This window comes from Pinus tabuliformis, chromosome 9, assembly GCF_031772625.1.
Source record: "Pinus tabuliformis cultivar Carrire ecotype Pingquan chromosome 9, CPIR1, whole genome shotgun sequence".
Classification (NCBI taxonomy): domain Eukaryota; kingdom Viridiplantae; phylum Streptophyta; class Pinopsida; order Pinales; family Pinaceae; genus Pinus; species Pinus tabuliformis.
Genome location: NC_142307.1, coordinates 1,437,857,624 through 1,437,870,144, shown reverse-complemented (window position 1 = coordinate 1,437,870,144; position 12,521 = coordinate 1,437,857,624).

The following is a 12,521-nucleotide window of genomic DNA, read 5'->3' as shown; positions in this document are numbered from 1 at the left end:
ATTAACAAATTGGAAAAGTAAATGAGACGAACTAACTAGGGTTAATTACTTGGTAATTCCATTAATGGGCTAGAAACCCTAATGATTGGGAAGGAAAGAGAAGAAGGAACAAAACTTACTTCGAATTCACCAAAACAAATCATCCTACTCATTGGGATAGTGGAGAGTTATGAAGATATTCCAAGAGTGATCTACATCCTAGAATGACAACACACTCAAATATAAATAATAAAAAAATAAATAATAACTTGGTTTTGTTAGAGGAAACGATACCTCCCCCCCACCACCCTCACACACACACACACTCTCTCTCTCTCTCTATATATATTATTTACTAGTTTAAAGATAAATAACAAAACATGAAAATACATATCGGAACAAAAGATTTACTATTTTAAAGATAAATAACAAAATATGCAAATACATGTAGAGGATGAAATCTCACTTTCCCTCACTATGATAGAACCTCTATTGAAGTTTTAGGGTTGAAACATTGAAGGTATGAGAAGAACTATGTAAGTGATGATGCTCGATGATGAATTAATTAAATAGACAAAATTAGAACTAAGCTACCCAAATAAATTCCCACAGTTATGCATAAATGCAACATAGATGATGTGAAAATAGTCTTATAAGCTTGAGAGAGATGGAACAAGATCAATATTTAACCCTATTGTATCCTTGAAAATTATTTTTTTCAAGGACAAGAGAGGTTCAAGAATCAAATAGTTGAAGAGAAACTCCAAAGGGGAATAGAAGAGTATAGTTATGTGAAAGTTGTAAGAGAGTAGATTAGTTGTTAGAGTGCCAATTTCATATGGAAGTATTATATCACACCCTTTTACCATGGGTTTCTCATGGTCATATCATGGGTTTTGAGGCCCAAAATGAACCTTTATTATATGACTTCTAGATTGAAAATCATAATACTTTAAGTAAATGCATGATTTGGATAACACCAAAATATTTATAAGATTAGAGCTTTGACACAAATTGACTCCTTAAATAGAAAGGCCCAAATTGGTTTAGAACGATGTGGACCCAAATTAAGGTAAACTATGTGTAATGGACCCAAGTTGGGGATTTGTATAACTAGATTTGTAAGGCTAAGAAATACCCCAAATGGGTGCTATGAGGTGTCAAAAAACATTCAAATTGGTAACCATGGCTAAGACAAAGGTAATATAGACCTAAAAAATTCATGCAAGTCCTAGACATCCTAGTGAGGTCCCATGTCTACGCTAGGGTGAAAGAGATTATAGAAATGTGATCTAGCATATTAACATAGTAATTGAGAGACATTATAGTATTGATGAATAAGTTTTATATGAAAGTGACACATAAATAAATTGCACAAAGGACTCAACTGCGTTAAGTAAGTCATTCATCTATGACCATTTCCATGAGAGATAGTCGTAACTAACTAATTTCTCATGATTTTGAATAGTCCACTCAGAACTTATTGCATCGAGTGATGCTAATATTTATAAATATCTAATATAATAAAATTCCTTTAACATCACACATATAATTTAGTTTAATTTTATTATAATCTTTTTAAATATATAATATTATGATAATTTTTTTGGTCCTTTAACATGACACATAATTTATATTTAATTTTATTATGATGCTTTTTTGAAAAATAGTTTTTAGGGTTTGCTGTCGAGAGAGTTTTAACTTAAAATTTTATATTATGGTTTTTTAATAAGTAAATGGGTGAACTAAAATGAATTTATACTTTATACTTTTCAAATTTTCAAATTTTATTTTAGTAATTAAATGTAATTATTTTTAAATATTTTAATTATTTTTTATAAAAATTGATTCAAATTTTATGAATAAAATAAAATACAATTTAACCAAACATCCAAAATAACACAAAAAAAACCGTTTGATTAAAAAAAATTCTAAATTTTCTGGATTAAAATATAAATGACACTGAAATAACACAAAATGATGTTAGACAAATTATATAGTTTGGTGAGTTCAGTGAACGTTAGAGGAACATAAGAAATTGCTATCCAATCCATATAGGCTTAACCCTAACCTTCTGGACAACACATACACAAAGACTTAATTAATTAATGTTTAAGCACTTCAGGAAGTGATTGTGGATACATATAATACAACTAAATGACAAAATCAAGTGATTGTGGATACATATAATACAACTAAATGACAAAATCAGACAGAAGGGATATGAAGTCATTGCTGAGAGTTGATGGACATTTGTGAAAATTTGAGAAATAAACGATATATGTATAAAGACAACCACCAGAAATTACTTGCGGAGTTTTGTCTTCCCTTAGTGTCGTTTTATGCATGAATTGAATATATGTTTGTTTATGTTTAGTGTGTTTGAAATGGCTTTTAAAAAGATCAACGGCAATCCAAGACGATAAGATGATTTTTTGGGCATTTGGTTCAAGGAGACATTTAAACCATTTAATGACATCACCCAATAGAGAATGTGGAAAGACATTAATCAAGATGACTTTATTTCCCATGAACTTAAAGAAATCCATATAGAAAACCTTCAAATGGTCCGCGGGATTTCTCCTATGGTGCCTCTAAATTTGGGTGATTGGGATAGATTTAGGTGTACCCATGTTTTTTAATCCGGGGAAATATCTCCTAACAATTTGATAAAATTACATATTTGATGTTATATGTTCCTTTTACCTATGTGAATTTTTTTTATTAAGATAGCACATCACACTATTATTCCCCATACATGGTTGAGGGGACGACTTGAAGTTGAATAAGGAAAAGTTGTTTTTACATTTAATTTTAGTTTTCACCCTTTTGAAACATTTTCACCTCTTTGAAACATAATATTCATGGAAACATAATATTCATGGATGGAATAATTTTGGAATAAATACTTATCATACAATTGAGGGAAATATGTTTGATAAGGTGTCATGGTTGGGAAGGATACTTTTCTAAGGAATTATGAAGTTATTGGATTGTACACTTATTTTATGGTTCATAAAAATTTGGAATATATGCTTTTCCTTAGGGAATTGTTGGGTTGTGTGCTTGTTGTGGAATTTACATTGGAATATGTACTTATTAAGTAAGTCAAGCTATTATTGTTAAGAAAAATTGGCCCACATTAAGGATGCTTAGATTTCTTTGGACAACATTTAAATAGTTTTAGGGTTAACACTAATGCACTTGTATGCCTACATGGTTTATGTGGGTTAGAAATTTTGATAAGATGCATTATATTGCCATCACAAAAAGTTAATGTTTATGGTATTTGAGGACAAGGAAATAACATGGCGATGCATATACGACTAGGATGAATATGGTTTGTTGTGGGGGAGGTCATTGGGATATGGGGCTGTTGTTTTTATTTAGAAATGCGCCTAGAGAAAGGAAAGATAGTCTCCTAAGGAAACGAGGTTCTCAGGTGGAGACCTACAATATTCTCCTTGATTAGAGGTGTGAGGGGACTACCCAACTTCTTCCTCTATAGGGAGGCGGGGATCACCATGGTAGAAGGTTCCTCAATTCCATAAGAAATAACCTTATAAATGGGTGAGACCTTCATATAAGTTAGGATTAGCATTATCAACGTATGCTAAATGGAAAGGCTAGGAAAGTGCCCCATAAGAAGCCACATCACTAGTCAAGTTAATGTTGTTAACCTAGATGAATTCCATCATGGAAATATAAAGGATAAAGAAGAAGGTTATCTTGAAGAGTAGATTGGAATAGAGTGATATAGGGCAAAGTATGGTCTTACCTCTCTCAATGAATAAATACATCATACCCACTATGGTGGGAGTAGCGGTTGAAAATGAAAGAGAAAAGCATGTATTTGCTAATGGGAGGGAAGGATTGTTAAATGCTCCCCAATGAACCCACCAAAATGTAGATAATCAGTATATTTTTTCTACCACAAGTAGTGTGAGGGGGGACGGGGAGGGGGTGATGGCGGATCACCACACCCCCACATACGCAATTAAAAGCTGTAAAGAGGATAGTGGAGATGCTATTTGTTTTTGGATCCAAGTAGTCAATCACTTTAGGGTTTAATAAAATAAGTTGAAAATAAGAGTGAAATCCACTATATTAATTAGGAATTTAAGATATTTGTAATGAAAACCTCTAGTTATATGTGACTTGGGTGATTTAATTGGGATTTAGAATAGGTTTTCTAGGGGAAAAGTGACTCTATTAATCAACATCATAATATCATGTTAATAACAACCTATGACTATATGTGACTTAGGTAATTCAATTATGATTTAGATTAGGTTTTATTAACAAATTAACAAAGTAAATTAGACCAACAAACTAGGGTTAATTACTTGGTAATTCCATTAGTGAGATAGAAACCCTAATGCTTGGGAAGGAAAGAGAAGAAGGAACAAAACTTAGTTGAAATTCACCGCAATAGATCATCATACTCTTTCAGATATTGCAGAATCATGACGATCTTCCAAGACTGATCCACATCCTAGAATGACCTACACTCTCAAAGATAAAAACATGCAAATAATAGAATTGGTTTTGTTAAAAGAGATAATCTCTCTCTCTCTCTCTCTCTCTCTCTCTCTCTCTCTCTCTCTCTCTCTCTCGCTATATATATATATATATATATATATATATATATATATATGTTCACACACACACATAGACAATAAACAATAGATCTATTATTTTAAATATAAATCATAGAACACACAAATACATAGAGGGGATGACATATCACCTTGCCTAGTTGTGACAAAGCCTATGTTGAACTTTAGGGTTGAAACTTTCAAGGTATTGAAGTAATTAAATCTAAAATATTAGAACTGCGCTAGCCAAACAAGATCCTATAGAGATGTATAGAGGCATTAGAGATGATGTGCAACTAGTCTTATAGGCATGAGAGAGGTGGAAGGAGATCCATAGCTAACCTTATTGTATACCTCTAAATTAGTTTTTTCAAAGGAAAGAGAGGTTCAAGAATGAAATAATAGAAGTGACATTCCAAAGAGGAATAGAAAGGTATAGTTATGTGAAAGGTGTAAGAGAGTCTAGATTACTTGTTAGAGTGCTGAATTCATATAAATTGTTAACTCACACATTTGTACCATGGGTTTTGCATTGTGGTATTATGGGTTTTAAGGCCCTAAACGAATATTTATTACACGATTTTGAAATTGAGAATGATAGTACTTCAAATACATGATATGGATAACACCAAAAGATTGATAGAAATAAAACTTTAACACAAATTGACTCAAATAGAAATTCCTAAATTGGTTTAAGAGGTTGTAAACCTGCTAAATAATAATATAACAATAACATGAATTTAGATATATAATACAACTAAATAACATGAGACATCATTGGCTACCCGTAATACAACTAAATGTCAAAATGAGACTGGAGGGATATGAAGTCATTGCTCTCAGCTCATCTGAAAGGTTGAGAAATAAACGATATACATATAAGGACAACCAACATAAATTACTTATAGAGTTTTGTCTTACCTTAGTGTCGTTTAGTACATGAATGGGAGACATGCTTATGTTCAGTGTGTGTGTAATGGCTCCTTCAAAAGATCAATGGTAAAGCCAACTTCCATGGGTAAGACGATATCATGTTTTTTTGGGCATTTGGTTCATATATATTCACGACATATTGGATGATGACGTTATCATTGTTTTCATTGCATGGCTGGTGTTCTATGTGATATGCATTGATGGTTTATGTAATGAGGTCCGAAGCTCTCTGTGATGTGCATTGACGGTTTATGTAATCGGGAGGAAGAATATTGTGGATGAAAAATGCTCAGTAAGTCGTGCTGCAAATGACCCTGCACAAACAGATCAAGGCGCTGCAGGAGAAGCTGCGGTTTATGTAATCGGGAGGAAGAATATTGTGGATGAAAAATGCTCAGTAAGTCGTGCTGCAAACGACCCTGCACAAACAGATCAAGGCGCTGGAGGAGAAGCTGCGGAAGAACTCAGAAGTTGGAATGCATCGTAGTTGATGGTTTTTCTCAATGTTTGGTTTGTTGATGAAGTTATTGTGCGTGAAGGGAATCAAGGCTGTTATTTCATTTTAATTTTTAATTAGTATTATATAAATATTTATATGTATAAATATAATAATATATGATATAGAAATATAATAATGTTTATCTGTTTTTTTTAATTATACGGATAAATATTATAAAATAAGGTGTATAGAATTTTAATTTAATTATCAATAATTATTATGTGGATGATAGAAATTAAATTTATGGAATATTTTAAAATATTTATAATAATATAAATAATATTAAAAATTGAGATTTATGTTATGTCCTTTTTCCCTTTTAATTAAATGGATTAATTAAAAAAATTTATATGTTTTTTTCAATATGTGGTATTGATAAGAGATGATATTGGTCATGTTATTGTAACAAGTTATATTTACAAATTAAAAATCTCGATGATAAATTGGGGGTAAATCTCTTTGATTAAGAATCTTGTTCAATGTTTCTTTAAATGTATATATGCTTAACCTATATATATTGATTATTTTTATAAATAATAATAATAATAATAATAAAATAAAGTTATAATTTAGTTAGTTTTATGATTTTTTTTTAATTTTACCCATGTGAAATATGTAATGAACTAAGTGTGTTGATGCTTATGTTTGTCATCCATTTAATTTGTGTGGTTGCCCTAGTGATAGAGATGTAATAATGTTTATGTATTACAACTATATTTTACAAATTTGAAAATTTATATTTATATATGTTTAATATATATATATATATATATATATATATATATATATATATATATATATATATATATATGTGACGATGATAAAGCATACTTCTTTAATACAATATTTTTCCTAACCTAAAAGGTAGAGATTTAGGTTGGTAGTATGACAAAAATTTTGAAAATTTTATTGAATGTGAGTATAAGGTGGACAATCTAAGAGAAAGTGATTTCTATATTTAACCCTTTTAGGATCACACAAGTGATAAACTCTTTCATTTCATGGCATTTTGGAATTGACCAATGCACAATTTCACTATGAAGATCATGAGAATTAATTCTTATCTTGACAACATTCATTTTCTTCTTAACATTGGTATAATATAAAATTTTATTTTACAAGGTAGGGGTTTCTAGCCTCTTTATAATAGCTTAGATTTTGTTTCCCCTCTAGCTTTTTATCACCCCACAATTTTTGAAGTGATAATATTTTTAATATTATCTAGATTATACAAGATGATATTCTCCTTAATTTCCCAATGGTTGAGTCAAGACTAGAATGAAATTTAGGAAACTTCTTGGAATCCATGTTTATAATTCCTCTTATACATAAGATAGATAAACATATCCACTCTTTCAAAGGGGGGAGGCTTATTCCAATCAAGAGGATAGGGTAGGGAGTATTTCCATTAATTTTGAGGTTGCAGCTTATAAAATTCTTTTGTATTTATTCAATATTTCTCCATGAATCATTATATATACTACAACACTAAACCTTCATCCATATAAAATAACACGAGTGATGATAATCTCAAAGAGGATCCCTTCTTATCCCAAATCCAAATATTTTGCAGCTTACAATTGCTTTCAAGCTCATAGTAAGCATTCCAACCTCAATTTATCATTTTCTTGATGCTATAAATCCATTTGAGCTTATGATGGATGTTGATTTCTAAATATTTGAATGAATGAACTTCCTCCTATGAATTGTTGTCATAAATGAAATCTTCGAGAAAAAATCTAGGCGGATTCTGATTTGCTTCCCAACATCATAATTGCTCCTTCCAAAAAGAATAATTTGTCATCTACATTAAGGAGAAGAGTTATGACCTCATGAAATAGCATGGGGCTAACGCAACCTATATCTCATCAATTTGTATGCCCCAAAGGGTATGGGATAAGGTACATACTTTCTTGTCCGTTCTAATATTCCATTTATTTTATTCCGACCAATGCTCAATGGTGCTAAGCTTGGAAATAACATTCTCATAGAGCCTTGTAATAGAAACATTCAACTTGAGAGGAACTATTATCCTTTCTGATCTTTTCCATAGTTTTGTTTTGAGAATGGTACCAAAAGTTTTTTAAAAGTCCACAAAACAATAGAAGAGGCCAATTTTATTATTGTGACATTCCTTTGCAATTATCGTAAGAGTAACAATATGGTTTATAGTTGACTGATATCTCTTTAACCTAACTTGGCCTTTAGCACCTTTACCACGGATTTCAAGCGAAAGGATACTATTCTTTTCAAAAATAAGATTGTAGAACTTGATTAAAATGAGGTTAATCATAATGGTCATGCAATTAGAGGGAGTGCTTATATCACTACTCTTAAACATAGGCACAATAAGAATCTACATATAAAGTCTTAGAAAAGCCTTTCTGCACTATCAAATTAAGGAGTCTGTGTATGTGCACGATGAGGATAGGTTTTCCCATATTAAAAATTTCAGCTTGGTAGCCTTCTATATCCTTAGCTTCATCATTAGTGAGTTGCTAAATCCTAAAATCAATGTCTTCCAAATAAAATATATCATCCATAGGGGAATTCAAAACAGTGTCCATGGGGTCTTGGATTGAGGGGGATCATGTGCTATCTTAAGGCAGTAATTGATGTGAAGTCATTGGTTCAATTCTCCGCCCGATCGGGGTGATGTATTGGACATGATTAAGATGTAGTCCTGCCAGGATTACAAAAAACAATGGCGTCTATGGTATTAGGGGATTCATAGATGCCTTTAAGGTAAATATTATAGTATTTTCAAGAGAAAGAAATGATTTCCTTTAGTCTTACGAACAAGAATTTTCCTCCAAAACTTTCTAGGGCCAGACTTAGAGAGGTGTGGTAAATTCTTTTTCTTTCTACTTATATAGTATCTTTTCTTTCTTTTAATAATATCTATGTAAATATTTATCTTATAAAGTTTTAAGGTTTTGTGAGGACCATCCCTTGTCATTTTTGTAGCAATTTTACAATCATTATCATCCCCAGGGTTAGTAATTCTATTATTCTTTTTATATGACACCTCAATACAGAACTTGCCAATGGTAGCGAAGAAGGTTGTAGTAAAATTATGGTAGATGTTTTCAATGTCATCCTGATAAGTTAAGAGGTGAAAAACACTCTTTAAATCCTTTAAGAAGATGTTCCATTTACTCTTGTCAAAACACATTTTGTTTTGACTCTCACAATTCTCATGCACGTGCTTGTCTTTCATGGAAAAATCTAAAGTTAAAGTTAAATGTCTATGGTCAGAGTCAAATTTATTGTTTTAAGAAGTTAAAGTTTACAATTTGATTGAAAACAAAGATATTAGATGTCACATAATTCACAACACTACTTTCAAACCCATAAATACAACTGATTTAATTGAAGTTTGACCACTTAATTATACCATTACAAATTATAAAATTTTAAAAACTATAAAATATAATAATTATATATATATATATATATATATATATATATATACATATACATATACATATACATACATATAGATATATACATATACAACACCATTAATAAAATAATTAAAGACATTATCAAAAACAATCCAATATCTTTTTTTATAGATTCTTGATACACCTCCATCCTAGACAACATATTGAATATAACATAATGTGTGTTGATGAATCCCATGATATATCACACACTTATTATACATAATAATTAAAGACGGTGCAATATATTTCTTATGGCCTCTTGATACACCTACCTGCCTGACAACATATTGATTATAACATAACGAGTATTGATGATCTCATGACATATCACATTCATTATAACACAATGAGTATTGGTAATCTCATGACATATGACATCGTTAATTATTTATTTTCTTTTTACTTTCTTATTCTAATACACCTCCCTCTTTGACAACATATGGATTATAACATAAACATAGTGATTATGATCTCATAACATATCACTTTGATTATAACATATTGAGTATTGATCATCTCATAACATATCACATTGATTATAACATATTGAGTATTGATGATCTCATGAAATATCACATGGTTGATTATTTATTTTCTTTCTACTTTCTTATTCTAATGTCTTTTGTATGCCATTTTGATACACCTCCTTCCTTGACTAACACATTGATATTCTTGAATCTCATGACATATCACATTATTGATTATTTATTTTTCTTTCTACTTTCTTATTCTATTGTCTTAGAACTTGCCACCGGGTAACAAAAGCCTTCCAAGCATGAGTATTTGGCTTCTATTTAATTCAATAATGCTATAATTGAAAATGTATTAATTTAATTTAATATTTATTATATTTTAAGTATAAGTTTAAAATTTTTTAGGTTAATATATAATTAACATTAAATTAAATTTTAATAAATATGGAAAATTATTTTAAAATAAAAAGTTAAAAAATATATTATTTAAAAATATTTAAAAATAAATTTGAATTAATTATTATTAATAATGTAAATTAAAGTTGTTTAATTACACGTGATAATTATAACTTAAATTTTGAAAACTTTAGAAATTTGATTACTAATTTTTTTTATTAAAAATAATTATTAAAGATACTTATACAAATTTTTTTAGGACATCATGTAAAACAATGACACTTGAACAATTAAATTTCGACCTTTACACATTTTGATTTATATCTAGGTTTTTTTTATTAATTGGAATTGATATATTTTGAATATTAAAATTATAAAAATAAATTACAGTGATATTGTTTACTATTTTTGCTTTATATTTTTTTTAATAAAAAAAATTAGTTTGAATTTAATACGCTAATCAATATTATAAAGATAGACATGTTTATTTTAGAATAAGGTTTCTAAAATTTTAATTTAATTATCAATAACTCACACAACCATATAAATTAAATGGGTGGTAAATATAGATACACAACAATCCATAGCAAAAATAAAAATGACTACTACATTTATTAAATGATACATCTATTGTTAAATTAAAAAAAAACATAAAACTTATTAAAATATAGCTTCTCTATTATTATGATTATTATTAAATAATAATAGAAATATTATATATATATATATATATATATATATGGGGCATGAAACATCACATTTTATATTGGAGACTTTTAATTTGTAAATATGTTTTATTATACTACTATGAGCTAATACCATGGCTTATCAATACCACATGCGCAAAAAATAGTAGATCACTTCATATAACATTTTCTCATATAACTTTTTTTAATTAATTAATTTAATTAAAAAGCTAAAAAAACATAACTACTTTATAGATAAGTCTCAACATTTGATTTATATATTACTATTAATACTATAAAATATTCTGAAAACTTTCCTGATTAAAATATAAATGAAATTGGCGTTAAGCCAATTATATGGTGAATTTAATACTCAAAGAGGCCTATAAGAAAGTGTTATCCAATACATGTAGACTTGACATTCTGCACAGGAGATAAACTATTTAAGTATTTTTTAAACACTTTAGGAAATGAATCTGGATACATAATACAACTAAATAACATGAGACAATACTATTTAAATATTGTTTAAACACTCTAGGAAATGAATCTAGACACATAATACAACTAAATAACATGAAACAATACTGGATTTTAATACAACTAAATAACATCATACGAAATGAGAAAGGGGAGCTATCAAATTAGGGCTAAGAATTGATGGATATTTGAAAAATGTCAATTCATCTGAGATCTTGAGAAATAAACCATCATAAACTACTTGCAGAATTTTGTCTTACCTTCATGTCATTTTGTACATGAGGTGGATGCATGTTTTATGTTTACTTTGCTCGAAATGGCTCTTCAATCCACTTGGAACAAGATCAATGGTAAGTCAATCTCCATGGCTGAGTCGATATGATGCTTTTCAGGTTGTTGCTATATGACAGTGAATAATGAGCTCATCATATTATTATTGTTTTCATTGCATATTTTGGTAATGAGGCTTACCATTTTCTGTGATGTTAGTTGATGGTTATGTAGGAAGAAGATTGTGGACAAAAAGGGTGTAGAAGTTGTGCTGCAAATGATCGAATCACAACATGAGAAGCTACGAAATAACTAGGAATTCATAGAGAATGAGCTAAAGAAATGTCATAATTTCAATCATCAAAATGGCAAAGGTGGGAAAGGGCACTATGAGAAGCCACATAACTAATCATAACTAGTCATGTTAATGGTGTTAATCTAGAGGTCTGTCATGGAAATATGGAGGCTCAAGAAGTGTATCTTAAAGAGTAATTTTGATTAGAGTGAGACATGGAAGAGGATTTTAGCTCTCAGTCAAGAATTACATAATGGTGGGAGAAGTGGTTGAAAATGGAAAAGAAAATAGAGTCCTGGGTAATGAGAAGGAAATTTATCAAAAGTTTATGAGTGGAACCCCTAAAATGTACATAATGTGTAGATTTTTTCTATCACAAGTAGTTTGAGAGTAAGGATGGAGGACCAACACATCCAATTACACATTACTAAAAGAAGGAAGGAGAAGAGTGAAGATGTTATCT